The sequence below is a fragment of the Leiobunum rupestre genome, chromosome 1 (assembly GCF_980474605.1).
Source record: "Leiobunum rupestre chromosome 1, qqLeiRupe1.1.hap1, whole genome shotgun sequence".
Classification (NCBI taxonomy): Eukaryota; Metazoa; Arthropoda; class Arachnida; order Opiliones; family Sclerosomatidae; genus Leiobunum; species Leiobunum rupestre.
In genome coordinates, this window is record NC_143384.1 from 82,673,503 (window position 1) to 82,686,322 (window position 12,820).

The following is a 12,820-nucleotide window of genomic DNA, read 5'->3' on the forward strand; positions in this document are numbered from 1 at the left end:
ACTGTATCTTTATATGTTATTCCATTGTATCGCTATCAATTATAATATTTGTCACTATACAACATATCGCGATGGTGGTATAGTGGTGAGCATAGCTGCCTTCCAAGCAGTTGACCAGGTTTCGATTCCCGGCCATCGCACGAGACTGTATCTTTATATGTTATTCCAGTGTATCGCTATGAATTATAATATTTGTCACTATACATCATAACGCGATGGTGGTATAGTGGTGAGCATAGCTCCCTTCCAAGCAGTTGACCCGGGTTCGATTCCCGGCCATCGCACGAGACTGTATCTTTATATGTTATTCCAGTGTATCGCTATGAATTATAATATTTGTCACTATACATCATAACGCGATGGTGGTATAGTGGTGAGCATAGCTCCCTTCCAAGCAGTTGACCCGGGTTCGATTCTCGGCCATCGCACGAGACTGTATCTTTATATGTTATTCCAGTGTATCGCTATGAATTATAATATTTGTCTTACACATCATATCGCGATGGTGGTAAGGTGGTGAGCATAGCTGCCTTACAAGCAGTTGACCGGGTTCGATTCCCGGCCATCGCACGGGACTGTATCTTTATATGTTATTCCAGTGTATCGCTATGAATCACAATATTTGTCACTATACATCATATTGCGATGGTGGTATAGTGGTAAGCATAGCTACCTTCCAAGCAGTTGACCCGGGTTCGATTACCCGCCATCGCAAGGGACTGTATCTTTATATGTTATTCCAGTGTATCGCTATGAATCATTATATTTGTCACCATTCATCATATCGCGATGGTGGTATAGTGGTGAGCATAGCTGCCTTCCAAGCAGTTGACCAGGTTTCGATTCCCGGCCATCGCACGAGACTGTATCTTTATATGTTATTCCAGTGTATCGCTATGAATTATAATATTTGTCACTATACATCATAACGCAATGGTGGTATAGTGGTGAGCATAGCTCCCTTCCAAGCAGTTGACCCGGGTTCGATTCCCGGCCATCGCACGAGACTGTATCTTTATATGTTATTCCAGTGTATCGCTATGAATTATAATATTTGTCATTTTACATCATATCGCGATGGTGGTGTAGTGGTGAGCATAGCTGCCTTCCAAGCAGTTGACCCGGGTTCGATTCCCGGCCATAGCACGAGACTTTATCTTTATATCATATTCCAGTGTATCGCTATGAATCACAATATTTGTCACTATACATCATATTGCGATGGTGGTATAGTGGTAAGCATAGCTGTCTTCCAAGCAGTTGACCCGGGTTCGATTCCCGGCCATCGCACGAGACTTTATCTTTATATGTTATTCCAGTGTATCGCTATGAATCACAATATTTGTCACTATACACCATATTGCGATGGTGGTATAGTGGTAAGCATAGCTACCTTCCAAGCAGTTGACCCGGGTTCGATTCCCGGCCATCGCACGAGACTTTATCTTTATATGTTATTCCAGTGTTTCGCTATGAATTATAATATTTGTCACTATACATCATATCGCGATGGTGGTATAGTGGTAAGCATAGCTGCCTTCCAAGCAGTTGACCTTGGTTCGATTCCCGGCCATCGCACGAGACTGTATCTTTATATGTTATTCCATTGTATCGCTATCAATTATAATATTTGTCACTATACAACATATCGCGATGGTGGTATAGTGGTGAGCATAGCTGCCTTCCAAGCAGTTGACCAGGTTTCGATTCCCGGCCATCGCACGAGACTGTATCTTTATATGTTATTCCAGTGTATCGCTATGAATTATAATATTTGTCACTATACATCATAACGCGATGGTGGTATAGTGGTGAGCATAGCTCCCTTCCAAGCAGTTGACCCGGGTTCGATTCCCGGCCATCGCACGAGACTGTATCTTTATATGTTATTCCAGTGTATCGCTATGAATTATAATATTTGTCACTATACATCATAACGCGATGGTGGTATAGTGGTGAGCATAGCTCCCTTCCAAGCAGTTGACCCGGGTTCGATTCTCGGCCATCGCACGAGACTGTATCTTTATATGTTATTCCAGTGTATCGCTATGAATTATAATATTTGTCTTACACATCATATCGCGATGGTGGTAAGGTGGTGAGCATAGCTGCCTTACAAGCAGTTGACCGGGTTCGATTCCCGGCCATCGCACGGGACTGTATCTTTATATGTTATTCCAGTGTATCGCTATGAATCACAATATTTGTCACTATACATCATATTGCGATGGTGGTATAGTGGTAAGCATAGCTACCTTCCAAGCAGTTGACCCGGGTTCGATTACCCGCCATCGCAAGGGACTGTATCTTTATATGTTATTCCAGTGTATCGCTATGAATCATTATATTTGTCACCATTCATCATATCGCGATGGTGGTATAGTGGTGAGCATAGCTGCCTTCCAAGCAGTTGACCCGGTTTCTATTCCCGGCCATCGAACGAGACTGTATTTTTATATGTTATTCCAGTGTATCGCTATGAATTATAATATTTGTCACTATTTATCATAACGCGATGGTGGTATAGTGGTGAGCATAGCTGCCTTCCAAGCATTTGACCCGGGTTCGAACCCGGCCATCGTACGAGACTTTATCTTTATATGTTATTCCAGTGTATCGCTATGAATTATAATATTGGTCACTATACAACATATCGCGTTGGTGGTATAGTGGTGAGCATAGCTGCCTTCCAAGCAGTTGACCTGGTTTCTATTCCCGGCCATCGAACGAGACTGTTTCTTTATATGTTATTCCAGTGTATCGCTATAAATTATAATATTTGTCACTATACATCATATCGCGATGGTGGTATAGTGGTGAGCATAGGTGCCTTCCAAGCATTTGACCCGGGATCGAACCCGGCCATCGCACGAGACTTTATCTTTATATGTTATTCCAGTGTATCGCTATGAATTATAATATTCGTCACTATACAACATATCACGTTGGTGGTATAGTGGTGAGCATAGCTGCCTTCCAAGCAGTTGACCCGGGTTCGATTCCCGGCCATCGCACGGGACTGTATCTTTATATGTTATTCCAGTGTATCGCTATGAATTATAATATATAATACCATATAACATATCGCGATGGTGGTATAGTGGTGAGCGTAGCTGCCTTCCAAGCAGTTGACCCGGGTTCAATTCCCGGCCATCGCACGAGACTTTATCTTTATATGTTATTCCAGTGTATCGCTATGAATTATAATATTTGTAACTATATATCATATCGCGATGGTGGTATAGTGGTGAGCATAGCTGCCTTCCAAGCAGTTGACCCGGGTTCGATTCCCGGCCATCGCACGAGACTGTATCTTTATATGTTATTCCAGTGTATCGCTATAAATTATAATATTTGTCACTATACATCATATCGCGATGGTGGTATAGTGGTGAGCATAGCTGCCTTCCAAGCAGTTGCCCCGGGTTCGATTCCCGGCCATCGCACGAGACTTTATCTTTATATGTTATTCCAGTGTATCGCTATGAATTATAATATTTGTCACTGTACATCATATCGCGATGGTGGTATAGTGGTGAGCATAGCTGTCTTCCAAGCAGTTGACCCGGGTTCGATTCCCGGCCATCGCACGAGACTTTATCTTTATATGTTATTCCAGTGTATCGCTATGAATTATAATATTTGTCACTATACATCATATCGCGATGGTGGTATAGTGCTGAGCATAGCTGCCTTCCAAGCAGTTGACCCGGGTTCGATTCCCGGCCATCGCACGAGACTTTATCTTTATATGTTATTCCAGTGTATCGCTATGAATTATAATATTTGTCACTGTACATCATATCGCGATGGTGGTATAGTGGTGAGCATAGCTGCCTTCCAAGCAGTTGACCCGGGTTCGATTCCCGGCCATCGCACGAGACTGTATCTTTATATATTATTCCAGTGTATCGCTATGAATTATAATATTTGTCACTTAACATCATATCGCGATGGTGGTAAGGTGGTGAGCATAGCTGCCTTCCAAGCAGTTGATCCGGTTTCGATTCCCGGCCATCGCACGAGACTTTATCTTTATATGTTATTCCAGTGTATCGCTATGAATTATAATATTTGTCACTATACATCATATCGCGATGGTGGTATAGTGGTGAGCATAGCTGCCTTCCAAGCAGTTGACCCGGGTTCGATTCCCGGCCATCGCACGAGACTTTATCTTTATATGTTATTCCAGTGTATCGCTTTGAATTATAATATTTGTCACTATACATCACATCGCGATGGTGGTATAGTGGTGAGCATAGCTGCCTTCCAAGAAGTTGACCCGGGTTCGATTCCCGGCCATCGCACGAGACTTTATCTTTATATGTTATTCCAGTGTATCGCTATGAATTATAATATTTGTCACTGTACATCATATCGCGATGGTGGTATAGTGGTGAGCATAGCTGCCTTCCAAGCAGTTGACCCGGTTTCGATTCCCGGCCATCGCACAAGACTTTATATTTAGATGTTATTCCAGTGTATCGCTATGAATTATAATATTTTTAACTGTACAACATGTCGCGATGGTTGTATAGTGGTGAGCATAGCTGCATTCCAAGCAGTTGACCCGGGTTCGATTCCCGGCCATCGCACGAGACTTTATCTTTATATGTTATTCCAGTGTATCGCTATGAATTATAATATTTGTCACTGTACATCATATCGCGATGGTGGTATAGTGGTGAGCATAGCTGTCTTCCAAGCAGTTGACCCGGGTTCGATTCCCGGCCATCGCACGAGACTTTATCTTTATATGTTATTCCAGTGTATCGCTATGAATCACAATATTTGTCACTATACACCATATTGCGATGGTGGTATAGTGGTAAGCATAGCTACCTTCCAAGCAGTTGACCCGGGTTCGATTCCCGGCCATCGCACGAGACTTTATCTTTATATGTTATTCCAGTGTTTCGATATGAATTATAATATTTGTCACTATACATCATATCGCGATGGTGGTATAGTGGTAAGCATAGCTGCCTTCCAAGCAGTTGACCTTGGTTCGATTCCCGGCCATCGCACGAGACTGTATCTTTATATGTTATTCCAGTGTATCGCTATCAATTATAATATTTGTCACTATACAACATATCGCGATGGTGGTATAGTGGTGAGCATAGCTGCCTTCCAAGCAGTTGACCAGGTTACGATTCCCGGCCATCGCACGAGACTGTATCTTTATATGTTATTCCAGTGTATCGCTATGAATTATAATATTTGTCACTATACATCATAACGCAATGGTGGTATAGTGGTGAGCATAACTCCCTTCCAAGCAGTTGACCCGGGTTCGATTCCCGGCCATCGCACGAGACTGTATCTTTATATGTTATTCCAGTGTATCGCTATGAATTATAATATTTGTCACTATACATCATAACGCGATGGTGGTATAGTGGTGAGCATAGCTCCCTTCCAAGCAGTTGACCCGGGTTCGATTCTCGGCCATCGCACGAGACTGTATCTTTATATGTTATTCCAGTGTATCGCTATGAATCACAATATTTGTCACTATACATCATATTGCGATGGTGGTATAGTGGTAAGCATAGCTGTCTTCCAAGCAGTTGACCCGGGTTCGATTCCCGGCCATCGCACGAGACTTTATCTTTATATGTTATTCCAGTGTATCGCTATGAATCACAATATTTGTCACTATACACCATATTGCGATGGTGGTATAGTGGTAAGCATAGCTACCTTCCAAGCAGTTGACCCGGGTTCGATTCCCGGCCATCGCACGAGACTTTATCTTTATATGTTATTCCAGTGTTTCGATATGAATTATAATATTTGTCACTATACATCATATCGCGATGGTGGTATAGTGGTAAGCATAGCTGCCTTCCAAGCAGTTGACCTTGGTTCGATTCCCGGCCATCGCACGAGACTGTATCTTTATATGTTATTCCAGTGTATCGCTATCAATTATAATATTTGTCACTATACAACATATCGCGATGGTGGTATAGTGGTGAGCATAGCTGCCTTCCAAGCAGTTGACCAGGTTACGATTCCCGGCCATCGCACGAGACTGTATCTTTATATGTTATTCCAGTGTATCGCTATGAATTATAATATTTGTCACTATACATCATAACGCAATGGTGGTATAGTGGTGAGCATAACTCCCTTCCAAGCAGTTGACCCGGGTTCGATTCCCGGCCATCGCACGAGACTGTATCTTTATATGTTATTCCAGTGTATCGCTATGAATTATAATATTTGTCACTATACATCATAACGCGATGGTGGTATAGTGGTGAGCATAGCTCCCTTCCAAGCAGTTGACCCGGGTTCGATTCTCGGCCATCGCACGAGACTGTATCTTTATATGTTATTCCAGTGTATCGCTATGAATCACAATATTTGTCACTATACATCATATTGCGATGGTGGTATAGTGGTAAGCATAGCTGTCTTCCAAGCAGTTGACCCGGGTTCGATTTCCGGCCATCGCACGAGACTTTATCTTTATATGTTATTCCAGTGTATCGCTATGAATCACAATATTTGTCACTATACACCATATTGCGATGGTGGTATAGTGGTAAGCATAGCTACCTTCCAAGCAGTTGACCCGGGTTCGATTCCCGGCCATCGCACGAGACTTTATCTTTATATGTTATTCCAGTGTTTCGCTATGAATTATAATATTTGTCACTATACATCATATCGCGATGGTGGTATAGTGGTAAGCATAGCTGCCTTCCAAGCAGTTGACCTTGGTTCGATTCCCGGCCATCGCACGAGACTGTATCTTTATATGTTATTCCATTGTATCGCTATCAATTATAATATTTGTCACTATACAACATATCGCGATGGTGGTATAGTGGTGAGCATAGCTGCCTTCCAAGCAGTTGACCAGGTTTCGATTCCCGGCCATCGCACGAGACTGTATCTTTATATGTTATTCCAGTGTATCGCTATGAATTATAATATTTGTCACTATACATCATAACGCGATGGTGGTATAGTGGTGAGCATAGCTCCCTTCCAAGCAGTTGACCCGGGTTCGATTCTCGGCCATCGCACGAGACTGTATCTTTATATGTTATTCCAGTGTATCGCTATGAATTATAATATTTGTCTTACACATCATATCGCGATGGTGGTAAGGTGGTGAGCATAGCTGCCTTACAAGCAGTTGACCGGGTTCGATTCCCGGCCATCGCACGGGACTGTATCTTTATATGTTATTCCAGTGTATCGCTATGAATCACAATATTTGTCACTATACATCATATTGCGATGGTGGTATAGTGGTAAGCATAGCTACCTTCCAAGCAGTTGACCCGGGTTCGATTACCCGCCATCGCAAGGGACTGTATCTTTATATGTTATTCCAGTGTATCGCTATGAATCATTATATTTGTCACCATTCATCATATCGCGATGGTGGTATAGTGGTGTGCATAGCTGCCTTCCAAGCAGTTGACCCGGTTTCTATTCCCGGCCATCGAACGAGACTGTATCTTTATATGTTATTCCAGTGTATCGCTATGAATTATAATATTTGTCACTATTTATCATAACGCGATGGTGGTATAGTGGTGAGCATAGCTGCCTTCCAAGCATTTGACCCGGGTTCGAACCCGGCCATCGTACGAGACTTTATCTTTATATGTTATTCCAGTGTATCGCTATGAATTATAATATTGGTCACTATACAACATATCGCGTTGGTGGTATAGTGGTGAGCATAGCTGCCTTCCAAGCAGTTGACCTGGTTTCTATTCCCGGCCATCGAACGAGACTGTTTCTTTATATGTTATTCCAGTGTATCGCTATAAATTATAATATTTGTCACTATACATCATATCGCGATGGTGGTATAGTGGTGAGCATAGGTGCCTTCCAAGCATTTGACCCGGGATCGAACCCGGCCATCGCACGAGACTTTATCTTTATATGTTATTCCAGTGTATCGCTATGAATTATAATATTCGTCACTATACAACATATCGCGTTGGTGGTATAGTGGTGAGCATAGCTGCCTTCCAAGCAGTTGACCCGGGTTCGATTCCCGGCCATCGCACGGGACTGTATCTTTATATGTTATTCCAGTGTATCGCTATGAATTATAATATATAATACCATATAACATATCGCGATGGTGGTATAGTGGTGAGCGTAGCTGCCTTCCAAGCAGTTGACCCGGGTTCAATTCCCGGCCATCGCACGAGACTTTATCTTTATATGTTATTCCAGTGTATCGCTATGAATTATAATATTTGTCACTATATATCATATCGCGATGGTGGTATAGTGGTGAGCATAGCTGCCTTCCAAGCAGTTGACCCGGGTTCGATTCCCGGCCATCGCACGAGACTGTATCTTTATATGTTATTCCAGTGTATCGCTATAAATTATAATATTTGTCACTATACATCATATCGCGATGGTGGTATAGTGGTGAGCATAGCTGCCTTCCAAGCAGTTGACCCGGGTTCGATTCCCGGCCATCGCACTAGACTTTATCTTTATATGTTATTCCAGTGTATCGCTATGAATTATAATATTTGTCACTATACATCATATCGTGATGGTGGTATAGTGGTGAGCATAGCTGCCTTCCAAGCAGTTGACCCGAGTTCGATTCCCGGCCATCGCTCGAGACTTTATCTTTATATGTTATTCCAGTGTATCGCTATGAATTATAATATTTGTCACTATACATCATAACGCGATGGTGGTATAGTGGTGAGCATAGCTGCCTTCCAAGCAGTTGACCCGGGTTCGATTCCCGGCCATCGCACGAGACTGTATCTTTATATGTTATTCCAGTGTATCGCTATGAATTATAATATTTGTCACTATACATCATAACGCGATGGTGGTATAGTGGTGAGCATAGCTCCCTTCCAAGCAGTTGACCCGGGTTCGATTCTCGGTCATCGCACGAGACTGTATCTTTATATGTTATTCCAGTGTATCGCTATGAATTATAATATTTGTCTTACACATCATATCGCGATGGTGGTAAGGTGGTGAGCATAGCTGCCTTACAAGCAGTTGACCGGGTTCGATTCCCGGCCATCGCACGGGACTGTATCTTTATATGTTATTCCAGTGTATCGCTATGAATCACAATATTTGTCACTATACATCATATTGCGATGGTGGTATAGTGGTAAGCATAGCTACCTTCCAAGCAGTTGACCCGGGTTCGATTAAACGCCATCGCAAGGGAATGTATCTTTATATGTTATTCCAGTGTATCGCTATGAATCATTATATTTGTCACCATTCATCATATCGCGATGGTGGTATAGTGGTGAGCATAGCTGCCTTCCAAGCAGTTGACCCGGTTTCTATTCCCGGCCATCGAACGAGACTGTATCTTTATATGTTATTCCAGTGTATCGCTATGAATTATAATATTTGTCACTATTCATCATAACGCGATGGTGGTATAGTGGTGAGCATAGCTGCCTTCCAAGCATTTGACCCGGGTTCGAACCCGGCCATCGTACGAGACTTTATCTTTATATGTTATTCCAGTGTATCGCTATGAATTATAATATTGGTCACTATACAACATATCGCGTTGGTGGTATAGTGGTGAGCATAGCTGCCTTCCAAGCAGTTGACCCGGTTTCTATTCCCGGCCATCGAACGAGACTGTTTCTTGATATGTTATTCCAGTGTATCGCTTTAAATTATAATATTTGTCACTATACATCATATCGCGATGGTGGTATAGTGTTGAGCATAGGTGCCTTCCAAGCATTTGACCCGGGATCGAACCCGGCCATCGCACGAGACTTTATCTTTATATGTTATTCCAGTGTATCGCTATGAATTATAATATTGGTCACTATACAACATATCATGTTGGTGGTATAGTGGTGAGCATAGCTGCCTTCCAAGCAGTTGACCCGGGTTCGATTCCCGGCCATCGCACGGGACTGTATCTTTATATGTTATTCCAGTGTATCGCTATGAATTATAATATATAATACCATATACCATATCGCGATGGTGGTATAGTGGTGAGCGTAGCTGCCTTCCAAGCAGTTGACCCGGGTTCGATTCCCGGCCATCGCACGAGACTTTATCTTTATATGTTATTCCAGTGTATCGCTATGAATTATAATATTTGTCACTATATATCATATCGCGATGGTGGTATAGTGGTGAGCATAGCTGCCTTCCAAGCAGTTGACCCGGGTTCGATTCCCGGCCATCGCACGAGACTGTATCTTTATATGTTATTCCAGTGTATCGCTATAAATTATAATATTTGTCACTATACATCATATCGCGATGGTGGTATAGTGGTGAGCATAGCTGCCTTCCAAGCAGTTGACCCGGGTTCGATTCCCGGCCATCGCACGAGATTGTGTCTTTATATGTTATTCCAGTGTATCGCTATGAATTATAATATTTGTCACTTTACATCATATCGCGATGGTGGTATAGTGGTGAGCATAGCTGCCTTCCAAGCAGTTGCCCCGGTTTCGATTCCCGGCCATCGCACGAGACTTTATCTTTATATGTTATTCCAGTGTATCGCTATGAATTATAATATTTGTCACTGTACATCATATCGCGATGGTGGTATAGTGGTGAGCATAGCTGCCTTCCAAGCAGTTGACCCGGTTTCGATTCCCGGCCATCGCACGAGACTTTATATTTATATGTTATTCCAGTGTATCGCTATGAATTATAATATTTGTCAATATACATCATATCGCGATGGTGGTATAGTAGTGAGCATAGCTGCCTTCCAAGCAGTTGACCCGGGTTCGATTCCCGGCCATCGCACTAGACTTTATCTTTATATGTTATTCCAGTGTATCGCTATGAATTATAATATTTGTCACTATACATCATATCGTGATGGTGGAATAGTGGTGAGCATAGCTGCCTTCCAAGCAGTTGACCCGAGTTCGATTCCCGGCCATCGCTCGAGACTTTATCTTTATATGTTATTCCAGTGTATCGCTATGAATTATAATATTTGTCACTATACATCATATCGCGATGGTGGTATAGTGGTGAGCATAGCTGCCTTCCAAGCAGTTGACCCGGGTTCGATTCCCGGCCATCGCACGAGACTTTATCTTTATATGTTATTCCAGTGTATCGCTATGAATTATAATATTTGTCACTATACATCATATCGTGATGGTGGTATAGTGGTGAGCATAGCTGCCTTCCAAGCAGTTGACCCGGGTTCGATTCCCGGCCATCGCACGGGACTGTTACTTTATATGTTATTCCAGTGTATCGCTATGAATTATAATATATAATACCATATAACATATCGCGATGGTGGTATAGTGGTGAGCATAGCTGCCTTCCAAGCAGTTGACCCGGGTTCGATTCCCGGCCATCGCACGAGACTTTATCTTTATATGTTATTCCAGTGTTTCGCTATGAATTATAATATTTGTCACTATTCACCATATTGCGATGGTGGTATAGTGGTAAGCATAGCTACCTTCCAAGCAGTTGACCCCGGTTCGATTCCCCGCCATCGCACGAGACTTTATCTTTATATGTTATTCCAGTGTTTCGCTATGAATTATAATATTTGTCACTATACATCATATCGCGATGGTGGTATAGTGGTGAGCATAGCTGCCTTCCAAGCAGTTGACCTTGGTTCGATTAACGGCCATCGCACGAGACTGTTTCTTGATATGTTATTCCAGTGTATCGCTTTAAATTATAATATTTGTCACTATACATCATGTCGCGATGGTGGTATAGTGGTGAGCATAGGTGCCTTCCAAGCATTTGACCCGGGATCGAACCCGGCCATCGCACGAGACTTTATCTTTATATGTTATTCCAGTGTATCGCTATGAATTATAATATTGGTCACTATACAACATATCGCGTTGGTGGTATAGTGGTGAGCATAGCTGCCTTCCAAGCAGTTGACCCGGGTTCGATTCCCGGCCATCGCACGGGACTGTATCTTTATATGTTATTCCAGTGTATCGCTATGAATTATAATATATAATACCATATAACATATCGCGATGGTGGTATAGTGGTGAGCGTAGCTGCCTTCCAAGCAGTTGACCCGGGTTCAATTCCCGGCCATCGCACGAGACTTTATCTTTATATGTTATTCCAGTGTATCGCTATGAATTATAATATTTGTCACTATATATCATATCGCGATGGTGGTATAGTGGTGAGCATAGCTGGCTGCCAAGCAGTTGACCCGGGTTCGATTCCCGGCCATCGCACGAGACTGTATCTTTATATGTTATTCCAGTGTATCGCTATAAATTATAATATTTGTCACTATACATCATATCGCGATGGTGGTATAGTGGTGAGCATAGCTGCCTTACAAGCAGTTGACCGGGTTCGATTCCCGGCCATCGCACGGGACTGTATCTTTATATGTTATTCCAGTGTATCGCTATGAATCACAATATTTGTCACTATACATCATATTGCGATGGTGGTATAGTGGTAAGCATAGCTACCTTCCAAGCAGTTGACCCGGGTTCGATTACCCGCCATCACAAGGGACTGTATCTTTATATGTTATTCCAGTGTATCGCTATGAATCATTATATTTGTCACCATTCATCATATCGCGATGGTGGTATAGTGGTGAGCATAGCTGCCTTCCAAGCAGTTGACCCGGTTTCTATTCCCGGCCATCGAACGAGACTGTATCTTTATATGTTATTCCAGTGTATCGCTATGAATTATAATATTTGTCACTATTCATCATAACGCGATGGTGGTATAGTGGTGAGCATAGCTGCCTTCCAAGCATTTGACCCGGGTTCGAACCCGGCCATCGTACGAGACTTTATCTTTATATGTTATT

At 42.6% G+C, this 12,820-nt stretch overlaps 25 non-coding genes across 25 annotated transcripts; all 25 read left to right on the forward strand.

The window, feature by feature from the left end:
* Nucleotides 1-1,074: 1,074 nt before the first annotated feature.
* Nucleotides 1,075-1,146, forward strand: TRNAG-UCC (transfer RNA glycine (anticodon UCC)). Its single transcript has one exon. It is a non-coding gene; the product is annotated as a tRNA-Gly (tRNA).
* A 72-nt stretch (nucleotides 1,147-1,218) lies between these two features.
* On the forward strand, nucleotides 1,219-1,290 carry TRNAG-UCC (transfer RNA glycine (anticodon UCC)). The gene has a single exon. It is a non-coding gene; the product is annotated as a tRNA-Gly (tRNA).
* A 1,796-nt stretch (nucleotides 1,291-3,086) lies between these two features.
* TRNAG-UCC (transfer RNA glycine (anticodon UCC)) lies at nucleotides 3,087-3,158 on the forward strand. Its single transcript has one exon. It is a non-coding gene; the product is annotated as a tRNA-Gly (tRNA).
* A 72-nt stretch (nucleotides 3,159-3,230) lies between these two features.
* TRNAG-UCC (transfer RNA glycine (anticodon UCC)) lies at nucleotides 3,231-3,302 on the forward strand. The gene has a single exon. It is a non-coding gene; the product is annotated as a tRNA-Gly (tRNA).
* Nucleotides 3,303-3,374: 72 nt separating this feature from the next.
* Nucleotides 3,375-3,446, forward strand: TRNAG-UCC (transfer RNA glycine (anticodon UCC)). The gene has a single exon. It is a non-coding gene; the product is annotated as a tRNA-Gly (tRNA).
* Nucleotides 3,447-3,518: 72 nt separating this feature from the next.
* Nucleotides 3,519-3,590, forward strand: TRNAG-UCC (transfer RNA glycine (anticodon UCC)). The gene has a single exon. It is a non-coding gene; the product is annotated as a tRNA-Gly (tRNA).
* Nucleotides 3,591-3,806: 216 nt separating this feature from the next.
* TRNAG-UCC (transfer RNA glycine (anticodon UCC)) lies at nucleotides 3,807-3,878 on the forward strand. The gene has a single exon. It is a non-coding gene; the product is annotated as a tRNA-Gly (tRNA).
* Nucleotides 3,879-4,094: 216 nt separating this feature from the next.
* TRNAG-UCC (transfer RNA glycine (anticodon UCC)) lies at nucleotides 4,095-4,166 on the forward strand. The gene has a single exon. It is a non-coding gene; the product is annotated as a tRNA-Gly (tRNA).
* Nucleotides 4,167-4,670: 504 nt separating this feature from the next.
* TRNAG-UCC (transfer RNA glycine (anticodon UCC)) lies at nucleotides 4,671-4,742 on the forward strand. Its single transcript has one exon. It is a non-coding gene; the product is annotated as a tRNA-Gly (tRNA).
* A 792-nt stretch (nucleotides 4,743-5,534) lies between these two features.
* Nucleotides 5,535-5,606, forward strand: TRNAG-UCC (transfer RNA glycine (anticodon UCC)). Its single transcript has one exon. It is a non-coding gene; the product is annotated as a tRNA-Gly (tRNA).
* Nucleotides 5,607-7,978: 2,372 nt separating this feature from the next.
* TRNAG-UCC (transfer RNA glycine (anticodon UCC)) lies at nucleotides 7,979-8,050 on the forward strand. The gene has a single exon. It is a non-coding gene; the product is annotated as a tRNA-Gly (tRNA).
* Nucleotides 8,051-8,122: 72 nt separating this feature from the next.
* TRNAG-UCC (transfer RNA glycine (anticodon UCC)) lies at nucleotides 8,123-8,194 on the forward strand. The gene has a single exon. It is a non-coding gene; the product is annotated as a tRNA-Gly (tRNA).
* A 72-nt stretch (nucleotides 8,195-8,266) lies between these two features.
* On the forward strand, nucleotides 8,267-8,338 carry TRNAG-UCC (transfer RNA glycine (anticodon UCC)). The gene has a single exon. It is a non-coding gene; the product is annotated as a tRNA-Gly (tRNA).
* Nucleotides 8,339-8,410: 72 nt separating this feature from the next.
* TRNAG-UCC (transfer RNA glycine (anticodon UCC)) lies at nucleotides 8,411-8,482 on the forward strand. The gene has a single exon. It is a non-coding gene; the product is annotated as a tRNA-Gly (tRNA).
* A 216-nt stretch (nucleotides 8,483-8,698) lies between these two features.
* Nucleotides 8,699-8,770, forward strand: TRNAG-UCC (transfer RNA glycine (anticodon UCC)). The gene has a single exon. It is a non-coding gene; the product is annotated as a tRNA-Gly (tRNA).
* Nucleotides 8,771-9,990: 1,220 nt separating this feature from the next.
* TRNAG-UCC (transfer RNA glycine (anticodon UCC)) lies at nucleotides 9,991-10,062 on the forward strand. Its single transcript has one exon. It is a non-coding gene; the product is annotated as a tRNA-Gly (tRNA).
* Nucleotides 10,063-10,134: 72 nt separating this feature from the next.
* TRNAG-UCC (transfer RNA glycine (anticodon UCC)) lies at nucleotides 10,135-10,206 on the forward strand. Its single transcript has one exon. It is a non-coding gene; the product is annotated as a tRNA-Gly (tRNA).
* Nucleotides 10,207-10,278: 72 nt separating this feature from the next.
* TRNAG-UCC (transfer RNA glycine (anticodon UCC)) lies at nucleotides 10,279-10,350 on the forward strand. The gene has a single exon. It is a non-coding gene; the product is annotated as a tRNA-Gly (tRNA).
* Nucleotides 10,351-10,998: 648 nt separating this feature from the next.
* Nucleotides 10,999-11,070, forward strand: TRNAG-UCC (transfer RNA glycine (anticodon UCC)). The gene has a single exon. It is a non-coding gene; the product is annotated as a tRNA-Gly (tRNA).
* Nucleotides 11,071-11,142: 72 nt separating this feature from the next.
* TRNAG-UCC (transfer RNA glycine (anticodon UCC)) lies at nucleotides 11,143-11,214 on the forward strand. Its single transcript has one exon. It is a non-coding gene; the product is annotated as a tRNA-Gly (tRNA).
* Nucleotides 11,215-11,286: 72 nt separating this feature from the next.
* TRNAG-UCC (transfer RNA glycine (anticodon UCC)) lies at nucleotides 11,287-11,358 on the forward strand. Its single transcript has one exon. It is a non-coding gene; the product is annotated as a tRNA-Gly (tRNA).
* A 503-nt stretch (nucleotides 11,359-11,861) lies between these two features.
* TRNAG-UCC (transfer RNA glycine (anticodon UCC)) lies at nucleotides 11,862-11,933 on the forward strand. The gene has a single exon. It is a non-coding gene; the product is annotated as a tRNA-Gly (tRNA).
* A 72-nt stretch (nucleotides 11,934-12,005) lies between these two features.
* On the forward strand, nucleotides 12,006-12,077 carry TRNAG-UCC (transfer RNA glycine (anticodon UCC)). Its single transcript has one exon. It is a non-coding gene; the product is annotated as a tRNA-Gly (tRNA).
* Nucleotides 12,078-12,149: 72 nt separating this feature from the next.
* TRNAG-GCC (transfer RNA glycine (anticodon GCC)) lies at nucleotides 12,150-12,221 on the forward strand. Its single transcript has one exon. It is a non-coding gene; the product is annotated as a tRNA-Gly (tRNA).
* Nucleotides 12,222-12,293: 72 nt separating this feature from the next.
* On the forward strand, nucleotides 12,294-12,364 carry TRNAV-UAC (transfer RNA valine (anticodon UAC)). Its single transcript has one exon. It is a non-coding gene; the product is annotated as a tRNA-Val (tRNA).
* Nucleotides 12,365-12,820: the final 456 nt, after the last annotated feature.